The sequence below is a fragment of the Schistocerca piceifrons genome, chromosome 6 (genome assembly GCF_021461385.2).
Source record: "Schistocerca piceifrons isolate TAMUIC-IGC-003096 chromosome 6, iqSchPice1.1, whole genome shotgun sequence".
Classification (NCBI taxonomy): Eukaryota; Metazoa; Arthropoda; class Insecta; order Orthoptera; family Acrididae; genus Schistocerca; species Schistocerca piceifrons.
In genome coordinates, this window is record NC_060143.1 from 431,844,058 (window position 1) to 431,870,733 (window position 26,676).

Consider the following 26,676-nt stretch of genomic DNA (forward strand, 5'->3'; position numbering starts at 1 on the left):
AAAAAATGTTCAAATGTGTGTGAAATCTTATGGCACTTAACTGCTAAGGTCATCAGTCCCTAAGCTTACACATTACTTAACCTAAATTATCCTAAGGACAAACACACACACCCATGCCTGAGGGAGGACTCGAACCTCCGCCGGGATCAGCCGCACAGTCCATGACTGCAGCGTCCTTAGACCGATGAACACACCGGTCTACAGAAGTAGAACAGAAAGCGCTGCCGTATCTTTCGCTGTGTTATCAGTCCCGTTACTCTTCTCATATATCTCGTGTTTTGAACCGTTCGTGCACACTTATCAGTTGCTGGCGCTCAGTGAACATCTCTGGTATTTCATTCTTAGTTATGGCTTTCCAGGCGTCTCATGTGGAGGCAGCCTTGCGGCTCTTTGAACGGTCTTAGCCGGACGCTGTGGCCGAGCGGTTCTAGGCGTTTCAGTCCGGAACCGCGCTACTGCTACGGTCGCAGGTTCGAATCCTGCCTCGGGCATGGATGTGTGTGATGTCCTTAGGTTAGTTTGGTTTACGTAGTTCTTAATCTAGGGGACTGATGACCTTAAATGTTAAGTCCCATAGTGATTCGAGCCATTTGAACAGTTTTTTTGTGTGGTCTTAATCGCACAAACGTCTCACTAAGTCGTCCTATGTTGCTGACTATTGCGGATCATAGCACGAGCTGCTAGCCCTTGAGTGAGGTGGGGTCGCCATTTTGCGTTAGGCGACCCTATCTGTGAAGGGCGTGATGATGCAATTTGAAGAATTAGTGCTTACCTCTACCATTGTGGTCGAGTGTTGCCAGAAGAGTGGCACGATCAGCCACCACTCGTGACCCTTTACGACAGATTGGCTCTGGCACAGAAGTGACGCAACGATGAATGACGTACCCAAATTTGTCGTCGAAGTTAAGATCGACTCGACGCCCAGTTGGGTCAGAGCCAGTGTTGCCACCAGAGGGGGCAACTCTGTAGACTGCATTTGGCACCCTGTGCAGCCACAGATCACCTACATACTGGTATTTAATTGTGTGTTCTTCCTACTATGCTACTGAGCCGTTTGTGCACCCGTATCGATTGCTGTCGCTCCGTAAATCTTTGTGGTCTTTGCTTCATAGCGACGGCTTCCCTGGCATCTGGCTCTCTGAAGAGACTTAAGTTAATGCGTGACTCTGTAAGTCGTCTCATCTTGTCGGCTATCCAGGATGATAAAAAGGGTTGCTAGCCCAGGAGTGGCGGTGTTGTGGTTGGCGATCCTTCCTGAAAGCCGATGTCATACGAAGAATTACTGCTTACCTCTTCCATCGTAGTCGCAGGTTTGCGTCTTCTGTCTTTCGAGTTCTCATTTCTTCTGCCTGGGTTGGTGGATGTTGCCCTGCCAACTTTACTATTTAACCAGAGACCGGCATGGAGAACTAATGATGAGCATTTAATCTCGTGTATGATTTGACACGATTCGCGGAAACATCTGTTGATTTACCGAGCCCTTGCTACATAAATTCGTACTTGGGTTCTCGCACATAGATCTTCATAATTTTTGCTAGCGGCTATGATTTTCTCCAGTATCCTGAATGTCGATCAGCATCCCTGATAATCGGAAAATGTCCAAGTTATTCCTTTATTCTTGAAACTGCTGTAGAGAGCCATATATTTTGAACAGTACAAGTCCCATTATTATATGGTATAATTAACCTTAAGTGCAAATACTGATTCTTATAAAACTGTATGAGTGTATCACTGTGCATCCTTAGGTGTTAAAAATTGTTATAAAACAGTTATACCTCCAACCGCCTGTTAACTCTAAAGCTCTCGTGACTCGAGTGTTAAATCGGCACAGTTTCTCTTGCTTAAAATTCATATTCCAAAGTAGAAGGCTAGAATGCAATCTGAAATTTATTTCTGTTGTATAATTTTATTTGCATGTTGTTTTTGTTTTAGAGCCTGAACTGAACCAAGTAACTGTGTGATGCATGGAATGAACTCAAGCCGGTCACCTTATGTTGGCGAATGCATTCATTTCCAGCTCCCTTTTAATACTTATTTAGATGTGTTATTTTTATAGTCTCTGTGTGAAATTGACATTTTATTGTTTTTCTACATGTTTGTGAGATTTAAAAATACAGATGTGCTAAAAATTAAAAATAAGATGAATTAAATTTCTGAAATGTTTAACGGCAGAGTCTGAAAATTTTTTCTGACTGAATTCTTCTCTGTTGTTCCAGTTAGCCTACTGTAAATATTCAGGCCTTAATTGTTTATGGTATTTGGTGCAACTGAGGCAAAATAAAGATGTCAAATTTTCGTATTTGGTGTGTCCAGCAAGTTACCACTCCCAGATGCAAGCTCCTTACTATTTCAACTACATACTGATAATAAGTAAACTTTTCTTATTTTCTTTTGTTTCTGATGATCGGAGGTGAATTAAATAAGCAAACGAAAACACACTGATAAAAATTGGAAAGTGGTACGAAAGACAATTTCGATGTGCCCCAAACTTTTGTAGATGTTCACCACATAAAAAGTATTAATTATCTAAACTTTAATTTTAATTCGGAACTGATGTCTACCATCAGCATCGATATGAGTTGTGAACGCTATGGGCGCTAATAAACTCTTGTGTTTGTTGTTGCAGGGAAACTAATAGTCACCGGTTATCACGTTGAGAAATTTCTTACCATGACTGAAATCCGTACTTTGTCAGTTCATGAGCATTGCTGACTGGCGGCTGGTGTGAAAATATACATACAGGAGACCGGGCAGGCCAGGCAAGGATCGGTACATTCCTCAAGTCGTTTTCGGTGTGCACTGCCGTGTGGGGTCTTGCATTATCATGCTGGAACATACCACTTTGTATCCCGAACATGAATTCGACCGTTCTTGACATATAATGGCGAGAAATCAGCCTCTCCACAATTGCCAAAATCGTCCTGATGTCATATCCAATAGCTGCCTACACCGTAAGGGTCTCGAAAATTGCTGCTTTGTGTGACCATTCACCCCACTGTCTATGTACACGTTGGCGTCAGTCTTCCTCTTCTCTGACTTTTGCCATCAGAGGGTATACGTTTTCTCCTTCCAGTAGTCTCCATTACTCCGATGGAAAGCTGTTAACCTCTTCTCATCAATGACTCAATGAATATAACTCCCATAACGATGGTGCCGGCCCCGTTTTAGTTCTTCTCGGGGCCCACACTAACATCTTCTTAAGTCACCTGCCACTGCCCCTTCTCTTAATATGCCCAAACCAATGATGAATTTTGTTCACTGTTTTGTTTCACTACAGTTTTATCTCACATTTTAGATTTTTAGATTTAATTTTTACGGGTAGTCTGCAAGACTCTTGTCATAAAATCTAATTCCACTCCCCTGAACTTATCCTTCTTTTGTTTCTGAGTCGACACATTTCTGCACGTTAAGTAGGATACTGTTTTTATTTGTATGAAACATGAAACAGAGAATGGGGAAACAAAAGGAAGGGATGGTGGTATTTCGTGGGTTCCAGCCGCACTGGATATTGGCGAAAGTCAAAAATTCGTTCCGGACGGGGACACCACTCAAATATATACAATGCTGTCTTTCGTCTGTTGACTAGTGCCATTGTTTCAAATTACTCTATGTAGGAACTTCGTTGCTCGTTAATCCATCACTACTTTGGTTTCAATATCTTTGTCGCAAGTTCTGTTACTGGATATAACAGTACCTAAATATTTAAAATTGTCATACTTTTAGTTTTTCCATCTTCGAGAACTAAATCTGATCCTCGTTTACCAAGACACTTATTTTTTCCTGACAAAATTAATTTTTACACCCCATCTTGCGTATTTTTTCTGCAATTTATCCAACATGTGTTCCACACCGTGTATGCTGTTTGTAAAAATTATTTGGTCATCTGCAAAAAGTAGTGGAAGCATTTTGTTCTGTCTAGCGAATATACCAGGACCTGAACAATTCTAGTACCATGCCTCCAGCGTTTGGTGTGTGTGTGTGTGTGTGTGTGTGTGTGTGTGTGTGTATTAAAAAGTAAAGGGGATAGACTAAAACTTTGATTAAGGCCTCTGGTAGTTCTAAAGCCTTCAGTCGTCTTAACTGCTTCTGTCTCCTTTTACATTCTCGTAACTATATTCATCCATTTATACCGTACTTTTAACGTCTTCATGATGAATGCAGTCTCAAATCTCGGGATGCTGTCGTATGCTTTTTCTAAATCCACAAATGTCATGTGCATTTCTACGTTCTTTTCAACTGTTGATCTAAGTGGATGTTATCGAATGATAACCTAACAGCCCTAAAAGCACTTCGACACTCTGAGGAGCCAGCCGGAGTGGCCGTGCGGTTCTAGGCGCTACAGTCTGGAACCGAGCGACCGCTACGGTCGCAGGTTCGAATCCTTCCTCGGGCATGGATGTGTATGATGTCCTTAGGTCAGTTAGGTTTAATTAGTTCTAAGTTCTAGGCGACTGATGACCTCAGAAGTTAAGTCGCATAGTGCTCAGAGCCATTTGAAATACTCTGAGGGATTTGTCGTCCCTTCTGAGGGTATCACACTAATTCTCTTGTAAGTTTTCACCTCCGTATTTCAAGAATTCCATTCTAACATTCCCTGGCATAAACCTGACAGCCACAAACAGAAACTAGACTCGTCATCGAACGTCACAGAATGCCACTCAGCGTCCGAATTGACTCTGGCCCTGTACCGTGTATGTCCCTATTGCGTGTAATATCGTAATCTATGTCAGCACGGCTACTAGATTTCTCATTTCAGTCTCTACAAATCTCTTCTCTATGGTCCGTGGTGACTTTCTACCTGTAATCTCTGCCCAGACTTCAGCTCTTGTCATTCGTCTCTTCATTAGAGCCAGTACAACAATCCTACGCTCTTCTTGTGAAGCATTCCCTAAGCTTGGAAGAATCTCTAAGATTGTAAACGCAAGAACGAAGTGCTCGGATTGAAAAGGATGTAAGACAAGGATACAGTCTTTGACCTCTACTGTTCAATCTATACATGGAAGAAGCGATGACGGAAATAAAAGAAAGGTTGAAGAATGGAGATAAAATTCAGGGTTTAAATATGTTGATGATAAGATTCGCTGATGACATTGCTGTCCTCAATGAAAGTGAAAAAGAATTACAGGATCGGTTGAATGGAATGAATAGTCTGATGTGTACAGAATATGGTTTGTGAGTAAACTGAAAAAAGGCAAAGGTAATGAGATGTAAAAAAGTGAAACTCCAGTGGAATTGGTAGCACACAGTAGTGTGACGCTTCTGGAAGGGTCCGCGCCTACTCTTGTTGCCTCGGTGTTGTACTGAGTCCATATTGTCGCTACTACTGTGATCATTACACTACAATCATGTCTCTGTGCGATATGTCGGTATGATGTCCCGATGTCCCTCTATCCAGTGACTGAACTATAATCAGTGTCCGATTGATAAACTGCAAGTGCACGTCCGCTGAGTATTCTGTGTTGAGATAACGACCTGGAAAGTTCCATTAACGGCAGACACACACACAATAGCCACCACGTTCTCTCCTCATTCCTCTCTTTGGAATTGCTGTTTTGTGTACTGAAAATAAGCATGGATGAGGGTGAAATTTTAGTCCGCTTATCGTATAGGCATGGAAATACTAGAGTATCAGTTTGGAAACTTACGGTCAAGGTGATCATGGCGTAATGCTCTTCCATTTCGCTCAGTCAATAAAAATTTGTTTTTCGTTGCACACGATGGGAACTGCAAATGTTATGCTATCGGGCAAGGTGGCTCAATGGCTAGAACGCTAGACATTGAGTCGGGATGAGCATGGTCCAAAGTGTCGCCTGGTCATCCGTGTTTAGGTTTTGACGATTGTCGTAGTTCTATGAAATCTTGTAAGCATCTTGCATAGCTAACTTCCGCTCCCAGCGAGTCGAGTGCTTGTGAGTATAACATCTTTGAAAAGGAATTCGCGGCATTGAGTTGTGGGTCGTTGACCAGTGGAGTCTGAGGTGAAAGTAAATGGTTTATATAGGTTGGATTTTTTTAAAAGATGTGAACAATGCAGTTAACTAAAAAAATTCAAGTAACTGAAACATCCATTTAATTGTTTGAAAGTGTTGATCCTCTTTGTGTTTGTCCCCTGCCCACTAGGTTCGTGTTTCAGGTTACATTGAGCAATAGAGATAAGAGGACAGAGAGTTCTGTCGACGTATGTGAGCGACGCGGAGAAATCGCTACGGCGAAACAGCTTACAGATGTGTTTACGCCTCAGCAGCAGGCGAGTGCAAAATATCAGTAAAGGCTGGCTGTAATTTACTTCGGTAGTCGCTTTTAAGAAAAACAGTGAAATTTCCTTTCGTTGTAGCCGTTTATCCGCTTCTAACCTGTTAAGGCTGATTTAGCATCACTCGTTAATCATGTTTCGGCTGCACATTATCCCTCATCTTTCTACAACCATGCACCACCTTCAACGTCTTGCAACTCTAAGTCATTAAATTGCAACCTCCTCCTTATTACAACTTAGTACCAAACCAGTAACCCTCCCCTCTCCATGCCACGATTCGTTAAAGAATCGAACTCCCATACGTTTAAAGATTGTTAGAAGTCGCTAAATACTCTAATTATCAAACACTGCATGAGTATAGTCTCCGATTTAAGAAACTATATCAACGTTTATGATCTCGTATCTCCTCAACTATATCCCGTGCAATGATTAATTTTACAAGTACATTCAGTGTGGAAACCGTTTGCAAATTGTGTCGCGAATAGAATTAGTTGTAAAGAAGCAATAAATTAAGAAGTCATGCCTGATGCTCAAGGTCTGCAGTATGAAGAACCAAAACGGTAGTGATAAAATCTTTGCCTCTCATTATTTAGTGGGAGTTGGGGGGTCTGCAACAAAAAGTTTTGAGAAGATCTGAAATTTTGTTTAAAGCTCTATGCAAGTCGCTAAGCGTTCTCGTTCTCAAATACTGAGTGAATACAGTCTGGATAATTTGCGCACTGTGTGTTATGTTGTCTCAAGGCGTATAAGATTCTCTAACTTCAATACTTGACCTACAGCGTTAAAGCTATAACGTAAGATTATACCTCTTAGTCAATAGAGTATGACAGAATTTTAACTTTTTGAATTCGTTCAATAATTGAATGAACTACTGAAAATCAAACTTTTGTTGCCCCTGTAAGCCGTTAGATAGCAGCCTTCAACTGGGACTGGGTGACTGGGTGACCGATTTAGCCGGTTCTTATTTTAGAGTACTGAGAGACTAAGCATCAAAACAAAGGAACACCGTAATAAACAGCAGCGATCAATGAAATGCAGCAGGGTGCAGAGACGCCCCATAAATATTTAAGCTCAGAGTTTCCCTGTAGTCCACATAGCGTGACTCCGACGTCCAACAGGCTCCCAAATACGGTAGCTGCAGCCATCGATCTCCCAGGGAAAATACTTCGTCTAACAGGTGCGGCTCAACTTCGGGACTCCCAGACATTTATAACTCCACGGAGTTCATTTATTATTACGTGTCATTGCACAACGATGTTTCGTTTCACTTTCAAAGAGAGAGAGGGAGAGTGTGTGTGCGTGACAGACAGGCAGACAGACAGATAGAGAGAGAGAGAGAGAGAGGGAGAGAGAGAGAGAGAGAGAGGGAGGGAGGGAGGGCAGGGAGTCCGTTTTGTCTTTTTGTCATTTCTGTCTTCATTTAGTCACAGAGACTATAGCGTGACTCTCAAAGGGGTGCAGATTTTGATGAAATTCTGTGGCCGAAGTACAAGGTCTTAACTGAATGAAAGTGTAATGTTTTGTTCAACTGATATGTTATACATAACAAATAAACCTCTGATTCTTTGAAGAATCAAGCTCCCTTTTATACAACAGCTTCAAACGTCTGATTACATTCCAAGTAGGTTAATGTGTTACATATCCGATGTTAAACATCCAAGAGAGAAAAAATTTATAAAAGGCTCGAAATTATGCTTAAAGTTTGTTGGAAGTCCTAACTACTCTCATTGTGAAACAGTGGATAACGTCGAATGAAATTTTCACTCTGCAGCTGTGAGTGTGCGCTGATATGAAAGTTCCTGGCAGATTGTATGCCGGACCGAAACTCGAACTCGGGACTTTTGCCTTTCGCCGGCAAGTGCTCTACCACTGATCTACCCAAGCACGACTAACGACCCGTCCTCACGGCTTTAATTCTGCCAGTACCTCGTCTCCTACCTTCCAAACTTCACAGACGCTCTCCTGCAAACTATGCAGAAATAGCACTCCTGGAAGAAAGGATACTGCGGAGACATGACTTAGCACAGCCTGGTGGATGTTCCCATTATGAAATTTTCACTCTGCAGCGGAGTGTGCGCTGATATGAAACTTCCTGGCAGATTACAACTGTGTGCCGGACCGAGACTTGAACACTGGACCTTTGCCTTCCACGGGCAAGAGCACTTGCCCGCGAAACGCAAAGGTCCCGTGTTCAAGTCTCGGTCCGGCACACACTTGTAATCTGCCAAGATGTTTCACTGGATAACGTAATCTGGGTAGTTTTCGCTCCATTTTAAGCAAAAGAAAATTTCTCACACGAAAACGTCTGCATTGTTTATGACGTTATATCTCCTGAATTATGCGTCGTACAATAATATAAGTTTTAGATACATTCAATGGTGTATGTGAATATTATCTGCAAACTGTGATGCGAATAGAGACGGTAGTAAAGAAATAATAAATTGAAACGTCGTACCTGTTGCTGAAGTTTTTCTGCATGAACAGCGAAAATGTACTAAGCAATAATTGTTTTTCCTTACATCATTTTGAGGGATGTCAGCGAGCAAAAGTTTCGTATAGGTTAGAAATTACGTGCAAAGTTTGTTGGAACTTTGTAACGCAGTGGCTTTGTCAAGCACAAACTGCACGTGGCACTGCCACCGCACCTGTCCAGACCAGTTCTCACCAAAGGAAGAGAGAGTAATAAAATAAATCCTTTAATTCTAATCACAGACCACAGACTCGAACTCGAAATAAAATTCTGAGTAAACTGATATCTAACTCAGACCAGTCGATAAATTAATAAACAATTCATCAAACTTAATTACTGAATTGATACTACTAAATTAATTTTCCCAAGTCCGTAGACACCACCGAGGTATTGTCTACATAGAGAGGACCATCGGTTTGATGGGCAGTACAAATTTAAGTAAAACCAAAAACTCCTCCCGAACAGGCCATGAAAGCCCAACGGTACCGACCGACCGCCGTGTCATCCTCAGACCAAAGGCGTCATTGGATGCGGATATGGAGGAGCATGTGGTCAGCACACCGCTCTCCCAGCCGTATGTCAATTTCAGAGACCGGAGCCGCTACTTCTCAATCAAGTAGCTCCTCAGTTTGCCTCACAAGGGCTGAGAGCACCCCGCTTGCCAACAGGGCTCGGCAGACCGGACGGTCACCCATCCAAGTGCTAACCCAGCCCGACAGTGCTTAACTTCGGTGATCTGACGGGAACCGGTGTTACCACTGCGGCAAGGCCGTTGGCACCAATTTAATGCTCCCGTTTAATTAATATAGAGAACGCCCAAGATGGCGAAATCTAGCTTGGTTTTCTGGCCGAAATTTCGAATCGTCGGTGAAGCCACACGATAGCAGAGGCACACAAATTTTTCCCACATTCTGAGAATTCGAGCCAGTTCAAGTCACCAAACTTGAGGGTCGGAACTCGGGTACTCCAGGCAACCAGAACAGCAGGAATGATTCCACTTCTCACCCGCGGTCAGGTTGGCTACAAGGACGTTTTCGTGTAGCTGACCGACCGAGTCTTTAAATAACCTGGGGAGCAGCTCTCCAGCCCATTCCGTTGCAGTTTCTAGAGGTGTCAACGTTGAAAGTTTCAGTGTACTACAGTTACAGCCATTTGGTGGCTAGTGCTTCCCTTTACTTTGGGAAGTGCACAGGTTAGTCATCCAGCAACCACTCGTAATGTTTAAAGTTGCTAAGCGCGTCGCAGTTACAGTGGTTACGCCTGTACCACCGCTACGTCTGCGCATCAAGATCGATGCAGATCGACATTTAGCTGTTTTGGCCGACCTTTGTTACTTTTATCTAAGCGTGAATCATGGTTAGTTTCTTCTCTTACAGTGGAACCCATTATTTCATTTCTTCCCTTTCTCTGGGGACTGGTCTTTATTTTGAAAACGGACTTGTTGCGAGAACTTGTGTACTTTCACCTTGTCCTGCATGAAGTCTATTACTCGACAGCGGCTACATTCTGCGGTTGATAATTGACGGAAACTTGCGGCAGGACTACCTTTCATTTACGCGTTCATTTTTGAATACATGTTTCTCCAGATTATCCCGACTTTCATTGTTTGCAGCTACCACAGTGCCTTTTTTCTAAACCAATCCTTTGCTACGAAATGAAACACCTGCGGTAAGGAACGAAATCGGACACCTGGGACAGAATATCCGTAAGTGAGTGATCTGCTAGGGAACAATGCTTCTTTGCTAATCTGCTATAGTTAAATCCACCAACAATCAAAGACTACAGACGTGGTAACAGTGCCAGAAAATCTAACCGAATGTACGAGCTGGTACGGTTTAACGCTCACCAGTGTGGGATTCGTACCAGGTCAGGTTGACAGAGGAGATAGAGAAGATCCAAAGAAGAGTGGCGCGTTTCGTCACAGGGTTATTTGGTAAGCGTGATAGCGTTACAGAAATGTTTAGCAAACTCAATTGGCAGACTCTGCAAGAGAGGCGCTCTGCATCGCGGTGTAGCTTGCTGTCCAGGTTTCGAGAGGGTGCGTTTCTGGATGAGGTATCGAATATATTGCTTCCCCCTACTTATACCTCCCGAGGAGATCACGAAAGTAAAATTAGAGAGATTCGAGCGCTCACGGTGGCTTTCCGGCAGTCGTTCTTCCCACGAACCATACGCGACTGGAATAGGAAAAGGAGGAAATGACAGTGGCACGTAAAGTGCCCTCCGCCACACACCGCTGGGTGGCTTGCGGAGTAGAAATGTAGATGTAGAAGACTATCCATCCACAACCAAACTCACGCCAAGACCGTCCACAACGAACAAGAACAGAGAGGTAACATAAATCAAATTGTTTACAACTTCTTCAGAAACAGTCACTAGTACATCTTTAAAAAATTAATAAAATCAATTTACTGAATTGTAAAACAGATGTGAGACAAGACTACTATAGTTACTGAGGAATTAGTGTGATATCAACACTGGTAGATATCTAGATTATTATTTTAAAGTATGAAACAATTAGTTTTTATGAGCATGTATTTTTGATGTTATTTTTATAGTAACGAAGATAACGATCCCCTATGGTGCCATAGAATTCTCTTTGTGTCATTGGCTTCACTGCATTACCAAGTCTGTGAGGTAATAACCCATAAGAATGTGAATACCCCGACGTAAATCTGCTCTTCTAGGTCCTGTACTTCTATTTCTTCTCTTTGTTTCAGAATCGACTTTATAATCTAGCCAGCGTTGATATCACACTAATTCCTCAGTAACTATAGTAGTCTTGTCTCACATCTGATTTACAAACAGTACTATTTACATCGTCTCACCATTCACCTGGATCTGTATTTCCCTTTTAAGCATTTGCTGCACCTCTTTTCAATTTAAAACTGTTCATTTTCACCGACAGGCCAGTGCTCATTAGATAAATTCGTATCAAAGGAGGAGGACGTCATGAATGCAAGAATATCTTTTAACGATTCTGTTATTGTGGGAATGTCCATTTCGGGTGGCGATACAAAATAATGTGAAACTCGGGAGTAGGGTGCGACGGAGGCTTTAAATGGAACCCAAGAAGATCAATTTGTATCACTTTTGTAGGTTTTCCGGAGGGGCCAGCACCTAACGTCTACATTCACGTCTACCTCTATATTCCACAAGCTATCATACGGTGTGTGACGTAGAGTACTTCGTGTACTGCCACGTTCCAACAGAAAATACACTGACGGAGAGAAAATTGTAACACCAAGAAGGATTTTTGCGACATAATCAAAAGCTGGCAGATGTGTTTGTACATCTAAAAGATGGCGTCTGTTCAAATTTCAAGCCTGGCGCTTAAGAGTGGAGCTAGTTGCGTCACTATGAGGATGCAAATTAGGTTTCCTTCAAATACACGCTGTGACAGTCGTGAGGGTAGTTCCATTTGAGATGCTCTGGATGGCCACCTGGCACTACCGAGAGGAAAGAAAATTGTGTTGAGAGTATGGCTCTGGCGCACCGTACTTCATCTGCAGCAGCAATTTAAGCAGCTGGAACCAGAGTGGCACAAAGAACTGTTACAAATCGGTTGCTTCAAGGACAGCCTCGAGCCAGACGCTCAGTAGCGTTCATTCCACAGACCCCCAACCACAGTCATTTGCGACTCCACTAGTGTCAAGCGAGAGCTCATTGGAGGGCAAGGTGGAGGTCTGTTGTATTATCTGATGAAATCTAGTTCTGCCTCAGTACCAGTGATGGCCGTGTGCTGGTTAAGAGGAGGCCACTTGGGGCCTGCAACCAGCTTGTCTGAGTGCTAGACACACTGGACCTAAAACTCGAGTTATGGTCTGTGATGCAATTTCGCATGATATCTGGAGCACTCGCGTGGCTATCCCACACACCCTGACTGCAAATTTGTACGTGAAACTGGTGATTCGACCGGTTGTACAGCCATTCATGAACAGCATTCCAGGGGGCGTTTTCCAACAGCATAATGCTCGCTCACACACCGCTGTTGTAACCGAAAATGCGCTACAGACTGTCGACATGTTGTTTTGGCCTGCTCGATCACCAGATTTGTCTCCAATCGAGCACATATGGAACATCGTCGGACAACAACTCCAGCATTATCGACAAACAGTATTAACCGTCCCTGTACTGGCCGACCAAGTGCAAAGGGTACAGAACTCCATCCCACAAACTGACTTCCAGTAATTATACAACACGGTGCGCACATGTTTGCAGGCCTGCGTTCAACATTCTGATGACTACACCGGTTATTAATGTATCAGTATTTCACATTAGCAATGGCTTACCTCGCGCTTACATTGCTCTGTCATCTTGCAATGTTAATCAGTTAAACATGTTATCTAGAAAAAAGCATTCACAAAATTTCAGCTGTACATTTGCTATACTTTGCTGTTGCGATTTCTTTTTCCATAAGTGTAATTCGCGAGAAAACCAGCTGTTAAGCGCCTCTGTGGAAACGAATCTTACCTCCACGGACTTTTCACCAGCTATACGTAGGAGGAATCAATATATTGGTTGATCCTTCAAGGAACATATGCTCTTGCAATTTTGACGGTAGATCGTACCGTGGTGGCCGGCCGGAGTGGCCGTGCGGTTCTAGGCGCTACAGTCTAGAACCGCGAGACCGCTGCGGTCGCAGGTTCGAATCCTGCCTCGAGCGTGGATGTGTGTGGTGTCTTTAGGTTAGTTAGGTTTAAGTAGTTCTATGTTCTAGGGGACCCATGACCTCAGAAGTCCCATAGTGCTTAGAGCTATTTGAACCTTACCGTGGTACACACCGCTTCTCTTGCAGTCTCTGCCACTGCAATTGGCTGATCATCGCCGTGAGGCTTTCACTCTTACTATATGAACCCACAATGAAACGCGCTGCCCTTCTTACAATCTTCTCTATTTCCTCTATCAATCTTATTGGTGGGGGCCCCAGACTGACGAGCAATATTCAAGCATTTCTTGAATGACTGTTCAGTAAGCTACTTCTTTTGTTGATGGGCTAAATTTCTTGAGGATTCTTCCACTGAATCAAAGTATGGCGTCCACCTTAACTGCGATTAATTTTATGTGGTTGTTTCACTTCAGATCACGTCATACGCGTAGTCTTGGATATTTTATGGACGCATCCGTTCAGAATGGCATGCTGTGTTCTGTTTGCAAGAAACTCTTCAATCCGGTCACACAACTGATCTGACGTTGCGTATGCGCGTATTTTGATCATTAGGTGGCGGTGCGGAACAGTACCGAACGTCTTCGTAAGGCAAGCAACACTGCATCCACCTGAGCGCCTTTATGTTCTGTTTTCTGAATCCCCTATACGACCAGAGCGAGCTGCGCTTCGCACGATTGTTGTTTTCTGAAGCCATGTTGGTAGATTCTCGGTCTCCAGAAAGTTCACACTACCCTAGCATAGAACATGTTAAAAAATTCTTCAACATTCCGAAGTCCGTGATATAGCACTGTTGTTTATTGCGTCCGTTCGAAGACCCTTCTTGAAAACTGGAATGACCTGTACATTTTTCGATCAATTTGGAGATTTAACTCCTCCAGAGACCTATGGTACACAGCTGCTAGAAGAGGGGAGTTTCTTTCTGATACCCCTTGTAGAATCGAACTGATATCCCCTCAGGTCTAGTGACATTTCCTATGTTAAACGATTTCAGCTGCTTTTCTGTTCCTTGGTCATTTTTTTTTTCAATATTGGTCATTGTGTCGTTCTTGCGACGATTTAGAGGAGGAACTATAGCGCTATCTCCCTCTATGAAATAATTTTGGAAAAAGATGTTTTGTATTTGGGCCTGTGTCATCCTCCGTTTCAATCTTAATATGGTCACAGAGATGGACTGGAAAGGAAATCCTCCCTGGCCCTTTCAAAGGTACCATCCCATCATTTATCTTCATCGATTTAGGGGAACAATGGAAGAAATTAAATCTAAGTTGCTGGATGAATTCATCATCTTCCAGAATCCAAGTCCTATATTTGGTCGGAGGTGTTCAGACATAACATGTAAATCTACTAGTTGCGCTTCCCACATAACGTCGGCATCAGCAGAATTCCTATATGCGACATGTTCATCAATAGCTATGACGAGCCGTCGAAATTTGCAAAAGCTATATATCTTGCATATACGGTCACGCATCTAGCACCTACTGAACTGAACATAGCATGTTAGCAGTCAACAACGAGAAGCGAAGTCCTGATGACACATGTCCGCCAATAACTGTGACTTCGAAATTTACAAAAGCTGTATATCTTGAATATACGGTCACGCAATCACCACCTATTGAACGGAACATAGCATGCTTGCAACCAACAACGTTCCGCCTAGCGTGAAGCGAAGTCGTGCTCATTCAGCACAGAGATTTGGCCTTATCGCCAGGTTAACTGTGCGAAAGCATGAGACTCGGTAAAGCCAGATTTAGACCCGTGATAAATTAAGCTATTTCCGGCCAGTTGTACTAGCATATACGTACGTTTCGAAGCAACAAGTTACACTCAAGATCATAAAGTTCATAGATTGTGACTGTATCAGTGCCTCAGTAGAAAACTGAAAGTAGCGAACCAAGGACTTCTAACTACACTTGCTTCAGACTGCCAGTTGTCATTTTTATGAGATTAATATTTCCATGAAAGACAGCAAGAAATGTTCGGATGCAAATCTTCCAATCATCCAATTTATGCTTACTTCTTCCTCCTACTCCACATCTTTATCGTCACCAGTTATGACACCCACTGCTTGATAAAGGCTTCAACTAGACTTTACCGCGCATTACGGTCTTAAGCTCCAAACACCCATGCTGCTCTCACATGTCTTTAATGAAATCTACCCACCTTCCATTAGGTCGGTGTTATCATCAATTCTTATCTACTGAGTTGCTAAACTGGTATGTGACCACTAGGTTTAAGTTGAAGGCTGCCTATCAGCTGTCTTCCAGTGGCAACAAAAATTTGTTTTTCACTATTTCATATAATTATTCACCGAATTTAAAGATTTGAAATGCTGTCGTATTCTACTCATTAAGAGGTTTAAGTATTAAGTATTATAAGTGTTAAAGTTAGAAACTGTAAATGCCTCGAGAAAGCACAACTCTTGGCACGCAAATTACTTAGACTATATTCATCCAGTATTGGAGAAGGAGAGGACTTAGCGACTTCCAACAAACTTTATGCCACATACACACACACACGCACACGCACACGCACACGCACACACACACACACACACACACACACACACACACACACACACACACACCGTTGTTGAAGCAGTAAAACTTCAGTATGTGGCATCCCGTTTTAATTTATCACTTCACCACTGCTGACTCTACATGCAGTACACGTATACCACTGTATGTACCTGCAAAATTGTGTCACTGTACTGCACATAGTTTAGGAGAGTTGAGGTCATAAACACTGATATGTCGGGAAAGTTAGCTTTTCTGTTTTACGTATGGCAGTTCGATTCTTTAAAGAACTAGGGGTGGGGTATTACTGGTGTCTTAGCATACAGCCAAGAATGTCCTTGGTCCAGTTTTCATACGTTCACCTAGCTGCATGTCACTCTCAATTGCACTACAGTTTCATTACAGTTATAATTACGTCTTCAACGTCAGTCTTTTTGCGACACTGCAGTGGAGTATATGACACGACAATACAGGCTTTACTAGTGAACAGTTTAATTTTATTTCTTTTCACGAATGTGTTTTCTTTTAAATTCGTTTTTATCTGTGTTCAGTTTCGCTGTCGTCTAAGTATTGTAAACTAAATAGGAGAAATGTGTTTGTATGTGTATTGTTACCCAAAACAGTTAGAAACAGTTTTATAAAATCTGTGCGGTAGACACACATCAATGTTTGGAGCTTTGTACTGTGTCGAATCACTGAACACTCTCAGTGGTTAAAATTAAATCTCTGAAATATATAAAGTCTTTGACAACAAAAAGCCATCAGAAAAGGAAGTTCTTTAGCTATGACTAAGTAAAGATGAAAGTGTGACTGGCTGAGGTATAGCGTTCATGGCTGCAGCAATGTCTCGCGTTTGAAGAGGCGAGTTACAAGGGCCACAGTACAATGGTTACTTATAATGCTGCTTCAAGAACAATAAAAATAAGAGTACTGTTTGGTCACAGCAAGTGTTAGAAATGTTTGGATCTGGAGACGAGAAACTATAATTTGTAATTATGAAGCATTGTTCCGCCGAGTTACTACTTCTCACCTGCAGGAACCAAAAATGTAGGAGCGAAGATTTTTAGCTTTGCAAACTTATACGAGTTTTTTAAATTATTTGCACATATAATTACCATGTGAACTTTAATTGTAATTTCATTATTACAAATGATTATTACGTGGATGCCGTGTTCACTTACATTCCGAGTGTCAGTCATATTGTGAATGCTAAATTTGATTAATACCAAAGACAGTAACGTTGTCAGAAAGTAAAACAAATTTTTTCTTGAATTTGAAATTTCATATTCTTGCTAATTAATGAAAGTCATTAAAGAATTTGAAAAAAAAACTGATATGAAATTAACATTTAAAATAACTCTTGAAACAACTAAATTTTACTTCTTATTTAACTGAATTAATTTTCTATTATTTTGGTAGTTTTCTATATCTATATTTTGGCTGTCGTATTCCTGTGTTGCCAAGGTATTTTAATACTGCTCTGAAATTATTAGCGCTAAAGTGAAGTAATATTAAGAGTGAATTTTAAGTATTTGGGAAACTTTGTCTAGTACTATTCTTAACAGTAAAGTTTATATGAACTTTACTGTTGAGAATGGTCTTTTCCAAATGCTTAAAATTCACTCTTAATATTACTTTACTTAAGCGCTAATCATTTCAGAGGAGTAGTCGTGCAAGGTACTACTGTCGTCCATTAATTTTTCACTTTGTGCAACATTATTTCAAACAATTCTAAAATTATGGGTATGAACCCTGATTTAACTAAAGATTTTCGTTTTGATTCCCTGGATACTCCAGCACAAGTGATGTCTGTCGTCACCAATACATATGTAACTGTTCATTACGCGAATTTCAGTCTGTTTACAACCAATTAGATTCTGAAATAAACTGCCTGCATGACGACCAAATTATTTCATTCTATAATTAGAATTTCATTAATATACTAATTTTACTTAATGATAAATTCGACTTAACTGTCTGAACTGACCTTGTTAATTACACAAATTATTTCATTCTACAATTAGAATTTCATTAATATACTAATTTTACTTAATGATAAATTCGACTTAACTGTCTGAACTGACCTTGTTAATTACATTTATTTCACAAAGTCCTTATTAAGACAGTGATTTTGATGATTAGTTGTAGACTTCTCAACATGCTTTTGGTCAAATTACTTCAGAATAGATACATTACGACAAACCATGTATACGTAATCACAGTCGATTATAGCGTATAGCGTACGGAGAGGAATGGTTACTTAATCTGTTCGCTCGCCCATTTGTTTGCCTTCCTCTCTCCTCTAGTAATCCACGACATGCATTGTTCGTTAAATACCCTCATTTTCTCAATGATTTCGCGTTTGAAGACTATATTCACTGCCATAACTCAGAACTGGTAATAGTCGCGGATGGTCAAGTGTACATTTCATATCCGGAGCTTGGTTTTAAAACTCCTGTTTAGCTTACCTAAATCGCTCCAGCTCATCTTCTCTGTTTCTTTCTCTTTTCAGTTGCTCTGTCTAGGAAAACACTTACAACTAGTTCCGTGACTTAACCACTAATTTGTACCGTTTTCTTTTCGATATGTTGGTTATACGGTGTATTTTAAGAAAAATGTCTCACAATCCTGCATGTGACAATACTGTCAAAACAAGAAAATAAAAGCCCTGTGAACATATAGCCGGAAAAACACATACTGAGATTTTGTTCGTTCCGTGCTACGAAAGCCACGTATTTGTTGACACTACAGGAGGCACTTAATGTGGTTAGCACCCATTCCTACACAACCTTCAGCCCTGCTCCTCCGCGGTGGAGAAGTTCTCCTACTATGTGTGCGCCTTTTCAATGGGTGGGGGACACCTTCCGATACCGTCATAGCCAGAAATCTAAGGCAATAATGTCAGTGAATGGGGATGCCGCTGGACCTCCAAGACAAAACATTATACATTAATGTAAGACACTGACGCAAGTGGCTTAGAAACAGGGGTGGCGCCTAAACGACACGTCGGTTGTCGATTTACAAGAGCAACATTCTGTAATATTGCTGGTTATTTGTGTTGAAGAAACTGGTATTAAACAGCACCTGTTAATTCGTTGTTTGAAGTACTACTCACTAACTGATACTAAAGCGAACCTACTGCTTACTTCCATGATCGCTCAAGTATTTGAATAGGACTCACGGAGTATATCGGAAAAATTCAAAGAAAAGCAGGACGTTTTGTATTATCTCGAAATTTGGGAGAGAGTGTCACTGAAATGATACAGGATTTGGGGGTGGACATCATTAAAAGAAAGGCGTTTTTCGTTGCGACGGTATCGTCTCACGAATTCCAATCACCAACTTTCTCCTCCGTATGCGAAAATATCTTGTTGACAGTGACCTACATAGGGAGAAACGATCACCACCATAAATAAGGGAAATCAGAGCTCTTACGGAAAGATATAGGTGTTCGTTCTTTCCGCCCGCTATACGAGGTTGGAATAATAGATAGTTCGATGAACCCTCTGAAATGCACTTAAATGTGATTTACAGAGTATCCATGTAGATGTAGATGTAGATGCCCTCACTGTGTGAATGTCACCTTACCCGTAAATAACATGTAAGCTGTGGACTGTGGGCTATAGATTTCAGCGCCCCGTCTTAGAATCCACAGGCATAACTACAGAGTGTCCTTAAAATCCCGCTATCACTTTAAAATATCATAACTTGGAAACTATTAGAGACAGAGATAGAACATCGTGGTTTCTTGTATAATGCTTAGCAGCTATCACAGCTTTTTTTCTATTGCCCCAGAATTTCAGTGTGTGCCCCACTCTTCGCTCGTAGAAAATCAGGGTGATATTCCAATTCCATTCGTGTAGGCCTAAGCATCGTTATTCGAGCATCAACATGACTGACTGCGATGTCATTGACTGGTGCTGTGCAAGCGAGAATCTGGACGTAACCACACAAAAATAAGTCTAATGACGTGACATTAGGAGGGTGTGGTTTCCATGAGATGAGACCATCACCACCCATACAGCTCTCAGGAAATGCATAACTCAGTACATCCCACATGTTCAAACTCCGATGTAGCGGTGTTGGTAGATAACGCAAAGCGGCAGCTCTTCAATCTGTTGCAGAAGCAACCGTCAGGACACGTATGGGTAAATGTTCCCCATTATAGTTTTCTCAGCGAAGAACAATCGGTCTAACACCTTATCGTGTATTACGCCACACCAAAAATTAAGCTTCAGTGTATCACGGATGCGGTCACGTGTGTTGCGTAAGTTTTCAGGCTCTCAAATCCTAATGTTCTTCTCTTTTCTTGTCGAGTCATCAGTCTTCTGACTGGTTTGATGCGGCTCGACACAAAATCCTCTCCCGTGCCAGTCTCTTCATCTCAGAGTAACACTTGCAACCTACTTGCTCAACTATTTTCTGGATGTATTCTATTCTCTGTCTCTCTCTGTAGTTTTTACCCTCTAAAGCTCCCTCTAGTACCATGGAACTTATTACCTGATGTCTTGACAGGTGTCTTACCATCCTGTCTCTTCTTCATGTCAGTGTTTTCCATAAATTCTATTCCTCGCCGATTCTCCGGAGAACCTCCTCATTCCTTACGCTGTCTTCTCACTCTCGTTTCAGAATCATCTTCTAGTCGTCGCAACATTTGCTCCTTCATAATCGGAGGGCAAACTGTATGAAAACTACGTCAGTCTCTTCGTTTAGGTGCGAATGATCGCTCGTCTGTTGGTCACCGTATCAATCTGCTGGACATAAGGTGGCGTCGAGAATCTCGTTCGCTGTATATGACGCGTATCTGTTCATTAAAGCCATAGCCTAAAACTTAGTAGACTACCAAATATGGTATTTCCCGCGTGGAATATTAAGGATCGGAGTTCATAGTCCACAGAATCACAAGTCTTGTTCTCATAGCAGTGCAACTTACAAACGACCGATGCGGAATGTCTGATATGGTGGCAGTTGTAAGTGCTATGCCTGACAACGGGATTGGCCGGAAGAATGGAAGCCAAACATAATTAGAAATGAACAATTAACGGCAACAGGAAGATGGCATGCCGGCCGGAGTGGCCGAACGGTTCTAGGCGCTACAGTCCGGAACCGCGCGATCGCTACGGTCGCAGGTTCGAATCCTGCCTCGGGCATGGATGTGTGTGATGTCCTTAGGTTAGTTCGGTTTAAGTAGTTCTAAGTTCTACGCGACTGATGACCTCAGAAGTTAAGTCCCGTAGTGCTCAGAGCCATTTGAACCATTTTTTGAAGATGGCATACAGTGCCGAGTAATGGCCGTTATCGACATATGTAAATGCGCCATTTGTCAACCGGTAATTGTCTTCGACATATGTTAATCGCTTTTCTTCTACTTTTAAACCCACTATATCGTACAAGAATATGGGACATTTGTTTGAAACTCTTTATCTTAGTCTTACTCTAATTTTTTTGTCTGCTTTAAAACTTACTCCATTCAGGGCTTCCAGTCGTTAGGGTTACGTCCCGTCGTCAGGGTCATTAGATACGGAGTCTACTGTGTTATCTCTGCGTCACCTCGTTCGGTTAACAAAGAACGAGTTGCTTTTTTACACCGTGACTCGCTATTCCAAAATTCTTGAGCCATTTCTCTCTCCATTTATCGCCTGGAATGTGGTTCCAGGTATGCAAAAGGCAAACATTGTGAGTGGTTACCGACAATACAGCATGAATATTTTATTAATTTCTTCGTGTATGGTTCCTCGACCTCAATCTAACTTCTAAATGGTGAAAACATTTTAAAAACCACCACATTATTTATTTATTATACAAGATGCCTTTACTGCAATTGGTATATACACTGAGGTGACAAAAGTCACAGGATACTTCCTAATATTATGTCGGACCTTCTTTTTCCCGGCATAGTGATGTGGTGAAAATGCAACAAGTCGTTCGAGGTCCAGAAATATTGTGCCATGCTGCCTCTGTAGCCGTTCATAACCGCGAAAGTATCCCATATGCACAATTTTGTGCATGAACTGACCGCTCCGTTATGTCCCATGAATGTTCGATGGGGTTCATATCTGGCTATCTGGATGACCAAGCCATTCACTCAAATCCTCCAGAATGTTCTTCAAACCAGTCGCGAATAATTGTAGCCCGGTGACATAGCGAATTATTATCCATAAAATTTCCATAGTTTTTTGGGAACGTGACGTCCATGAATGGCTGGAAATGGTGTCCAATTAGCCGTGCGTCCAGAGGTCCCAGTCCATTCCACGTGAACACATTCGTTACCATAGTGGACCCACCACCAGCTTGCGCAGGGCCTTGTTGACATCTTGCGTCCATGACTTCGTGGGGTCTGCACCACACTCGGACCTTGCCATCAGTTCTCACCAACTAAAATCGGGACTCATCCGATCAGGCCATTGTTTTCCATTCGTATAGCGGCCAAGCAGTATGGTCACTAGTCCAGGAAAGTTGCTGCAGGATATGTCGTACTGTTAGCAAAGGCACTCGCGTCGGTTGTCTGCTGCCATAGCCCAAAAACGACCAATTTCGTTGCACTGTCCTATCGGATACTTTCGTCCTACGTCCCACATTGACTTTTGCGGACATTTCACGCAGTGTCTGTTAGCACTGACTAAGCAAACGTCGCTGCACTCGGCCGTTAAGTGAAGGCCGTTGGCCACTGCGTTGTCCGTGGTATTCTCGGCACACACTTGACTCTGTGGATCTCGGAATATTGCATTCCCTAACGATTTCCGAAATGGAACGCTTCTAGCGCGTTTAAAGTGGGTTAATTCACGTCGTGCGGCCATAATCATGAAGGAAACCTTTTCACGTGGCTCATCTAAGTACAAATGACAGCTCCGTCAATGCCTGTCCTTTTATACCCTCTGAATGCGGTACTACCGCCATCCGTACTTATGCATGTCGCTATTGTAAGAATTTTGTCACCTCAGTGAACGGGGTGATTATATTTAAAGTTTCAGTTACAAAATGCTGTAAAAAAACGAACCGCTGGTGAGAATAACGTCAGTTTTGAACGGAATATTATCGAAGAGAGGGGAAACGTTATGAAACCAAAAAAAATTAACGAAAATTTTATCACTACATGTCACAGTAAGCGGTGGAATTTGCAAAATGGAAAATTCTGTTCCTCAGCTTGCGTTTGAGACGGTCGGCGTAACTTTTCAAGACAGGATCGCGCGCTTCTGACAAAGCTCTGATCGGTACTAGCTCTGCAGAAGTTCATGCCAGTCAAGGGTATGAAAAAAGGGATTGGTCCGATGTCTGCCTAGGGCCATGCCTGCCAAGGATCTGAAGAAAATGATTACGAAATTCGAAAATGCAGGATCTTTTGAAGTGCAGTGTGGCAGAGGGAGCGACACAATTGTTCCGACCTCAGTAAAAGCTGTGCCCACAGCACTGCAAAGGGGGTGGAGCAGTGGCGGGCAAACATGAAATGCACCCAGCGAGGTGGCGCAGTGGTTAGCGCACTGGACTCGCATTCGGGAGGACAATGCTTGCGTCCAGCGAACCTGATTTTGGTTTCCCGTGATTTCCCTAAATCGCTTCAGGCAAATGCCGGGATGGTTCGTTTGAAAGGGCACGGCCGACTTCCTTCCCCATCCTTTCCTAACCCGAGGAGATCGATGACCCCGCTTTTTGGTCCACTCCCCCAAATCAACCAACCATGCAGTGCACGGGGAACTGTCTGAGCCGGCCGCGGTGGCCGAGCAGTTCTAGGCACTTCAGTCCGGAACCGCGCGACTGCTACTGTCGCAGGTTCGAATCCTGCCTCGGGCATGGATGTGTGTGATGTCCTTAGGTTAGTTAGGTCTAAGTAGTTCTAAGTTCTAGGGGACTGATGACCTCAGATGTTAAATCCCATAGTGCTCAAAGACATTTGAACCATTTTTTTGAACTGTCTGAACTTTGGACGTATCTGCGAGCATGGTGAATAAAATTCTGAAACAGCGTGGATGTGTGGGTAGCACAGACAGCGAAGCAGATGCTGCAGATGTATTTTGGAAATTCTAGATTTATCAGCCATCATTTCCCTACAGCCTGGCCGTCCAGATCACGTGGTCTTAACCCGTGTGATTCCGGCAGTGGGGTTATCTGGAAGATGCCGTGTTCAATGCTCCGATCACAAACATAGGTGAAACGAAGACACGCACTGCGCAACGCATTTTGAAAGTGACTCTCGTGACACTCCTGTCTGTGATGGAACACGCTATTTCTCGACTTCAGCTTGTGGCAGAAAAAGGCGGACAGCGTACTGAATATGTCTTGCATCAGGCTCATGACATTTAAAAACCGATGTCATTGTTGCGGTTTTTAGCCTCAAGAGAGTTAAAAACCGATTTCATTGATACTTTTATGCGGATTTTGGCCTTTGGATGGTTAAAAACCGAGTTTTCCCATCCAATGAGGTTTTTACCTTGCTTTTATGGATGGGCTTACCTAACTAACAGTGCTACAACTGCTGAATGCTAGACTTGTGTGGTCATGCATATTGCGCAGTACGTTTGGTTTAATGTGCAACTCGCACTTTAGCCGTCCTATTACTGTGAATTTGTCATTTGTAACCGAACACATTTACGTTATGACGCTCAGAACGCCATCTAGTGGGTTAATATTTTTTTTTTTTTTGCTTTGCATAACGTTTCCCTCAAAGTTGACGTCATTCTGAACAGCGTTTCTTTTTTTTTACAACATTTTTGGAACAGGAGCTTTAATTAAGATCATCCTGTATATCACATTTTCAAAGTCCATTACGTAATATTTTTTTTAAGAATTAATGCAAGTACGCAACGCTGTTGTCACATGGCTGAGCTCCACCTGTCAATGAATTATGACTCGCCGCAAAATGGCACGTGTAACCTGTTTACTGTTCTATTGGTAATGTATTCTCAAACTTCTGAAAACGGACAAAGGCCGAACTGGCCAGTAATGTGGTGTATTTATATAATGCAATAAGAACTTATTGCATAATAACATTGACAGGGGTTTGAAAATGTTTTCAATATTTACACGATTGTTTTCGTCTGTGCTAATTTTCATAGTTAAAATAAGTAAACTGAACAATTTAGACTACGACTCTAAAGTTCTCTAGTTCGATTCCCAGTAGGTCTTAGGATTTTTATGTCACTTATCTCTTCTTCCGCCTCAGCCAATGTTTGTTTATGTGGAAAATGTGGCGTGTCCTACGGTTAGCAGTCCACATTCTGTTGTAGCTGGGTAACCCACTTAGATGGTCGGGGGACGGCAAGGGGACTACACCACCTCCCATTAGCCATGCGTTCAAAGTACTCTTCTGCTTCTTTACACTTTTAACCTTCTTTATGGAATTCCAGGCGGATGAAATCATGACAAGATACGAGGAGTTACAGAGACAGGCTCTTGGCAGCCAACTACTGCATTAGGACCAGAAGCAGAGTTGTCCAACATTCAAATTGTTGCCTAAGGCTATGTCTCCATAGATGCAATAATTTGTGACCACGGTAATACAGTGTGGACAGCCTACACAATACATGGATAAAACTTCATTCATGAGGGACCATTGCTTCAAAGTATGAAGTGCTCATTTTCCACTAGTGCTTTTTAGTGGATTAGTAGTATGGACGCTAGGATATGTTCACCTTATATCTCTGCCGAGAGTTTAAACTCACAATTTTCACCATCGTCTGTAAGAAAATCGACGACATCCGGGACAATGGTAAGTCTACATCATTTTAGAGAAAAACTGAATATGAAATTGAAGTGTCATCCTCATATAGCTATAATTTTGGTGTACAAGCAAGTGTTTGTGAGAGCGTCTACTTGGATCGTGAGACGTGATTTAGGATATGCAGTCAAATGAAAACGGAACGCCCACCACAACAGTGATTCATGTTATTCATATGAAAAGGAGGCGGACGACGTAAATTAACACACTCTGAAAAAGGAATGGTTATTTTGGGCTAGACGCATCGGTCATACCATTTCGGAAATCGCTAGGTAATTCAATATTCCGAGATCGGTGGTGTTAAGAGTGTACCGAGAATACCAAATTTCAGGCATTACCTCTCACCACGGACGACACAGTGGACGACTGCCTTCACATAACCACAGAGAAAAGCGGAGTTTGTGTAGTCAGTGGTAACACATCAGCAGCACTCGGTGAAATGCCCGCAGAAATCAATGTGGAAAGTACGACTAACGTGTCCGTTAGGACACTGCCGCGAAATTCGGTGTTAATGGACTATGACAGCAGGCGACCGACGCGAGTTTCTTTGCTAACAGCCAGCAGCGCCTCTCCTCGGCTCGCGACCGTATCGGTTGGACCCTAGGTGAGAGAAAAACAGTTGCCTGATCTGATTAATCCCGATTTCAGTTGGTGAGAGCTGGTGGTAGGGTCAAGTGTTCCGCAGACCCCGAAGCTATGGACCCAAGTTGTGAACCAGGCACTGTGCAAGCTGGTAGTGGCTCCATAATGGAGTGGGCTGAGTTTACATGGAATGGACTGGGCCCTCTGGTCCAACTGAATCGGTTCCTGACTGGAAGTGGTTATGTCCTGCTATTTGGAGACCATTTGCAGTCATTCATGGACTTCATGTTCCAAAACAACGATGAAATTTTTAAGAATGGCAATGCACCATGTCACCGGGCAACAATTTCTCGTAATTGGTTTGAAGAACATTCTGGCCACCCAGATCACCCGACACGAATCCCACGGAATATTTACCGGGCATAATCGAGAGGTCAGTTTGTGTACAAAATCCTGCACCGGTAATACTTTCCAATT

The 26,676-nt window shown here is 42.5% G+C and overlaps 1 protein-coding gene and 1 pseudogene across 3 annotated transcripts in view; both read right to left on the reverse strand.

Annotated features, from left to right (window-relative positions):
* The window catches only part of LOC124802978 (ankyrin repeat and IBR domain-containing protein 1-like), a 579,445-nt gene that overhangs the window by 534,516 nt on the left and 18,253 nt on the right, over positions 1 to 26,676 (reverse strand). The gene's annotated exons all lie outside the window — the stretch shown is intronic.
* LOC124803509 lies at positions 9,383 to 9,500 on the reverse strand (annotated as a pseudogene).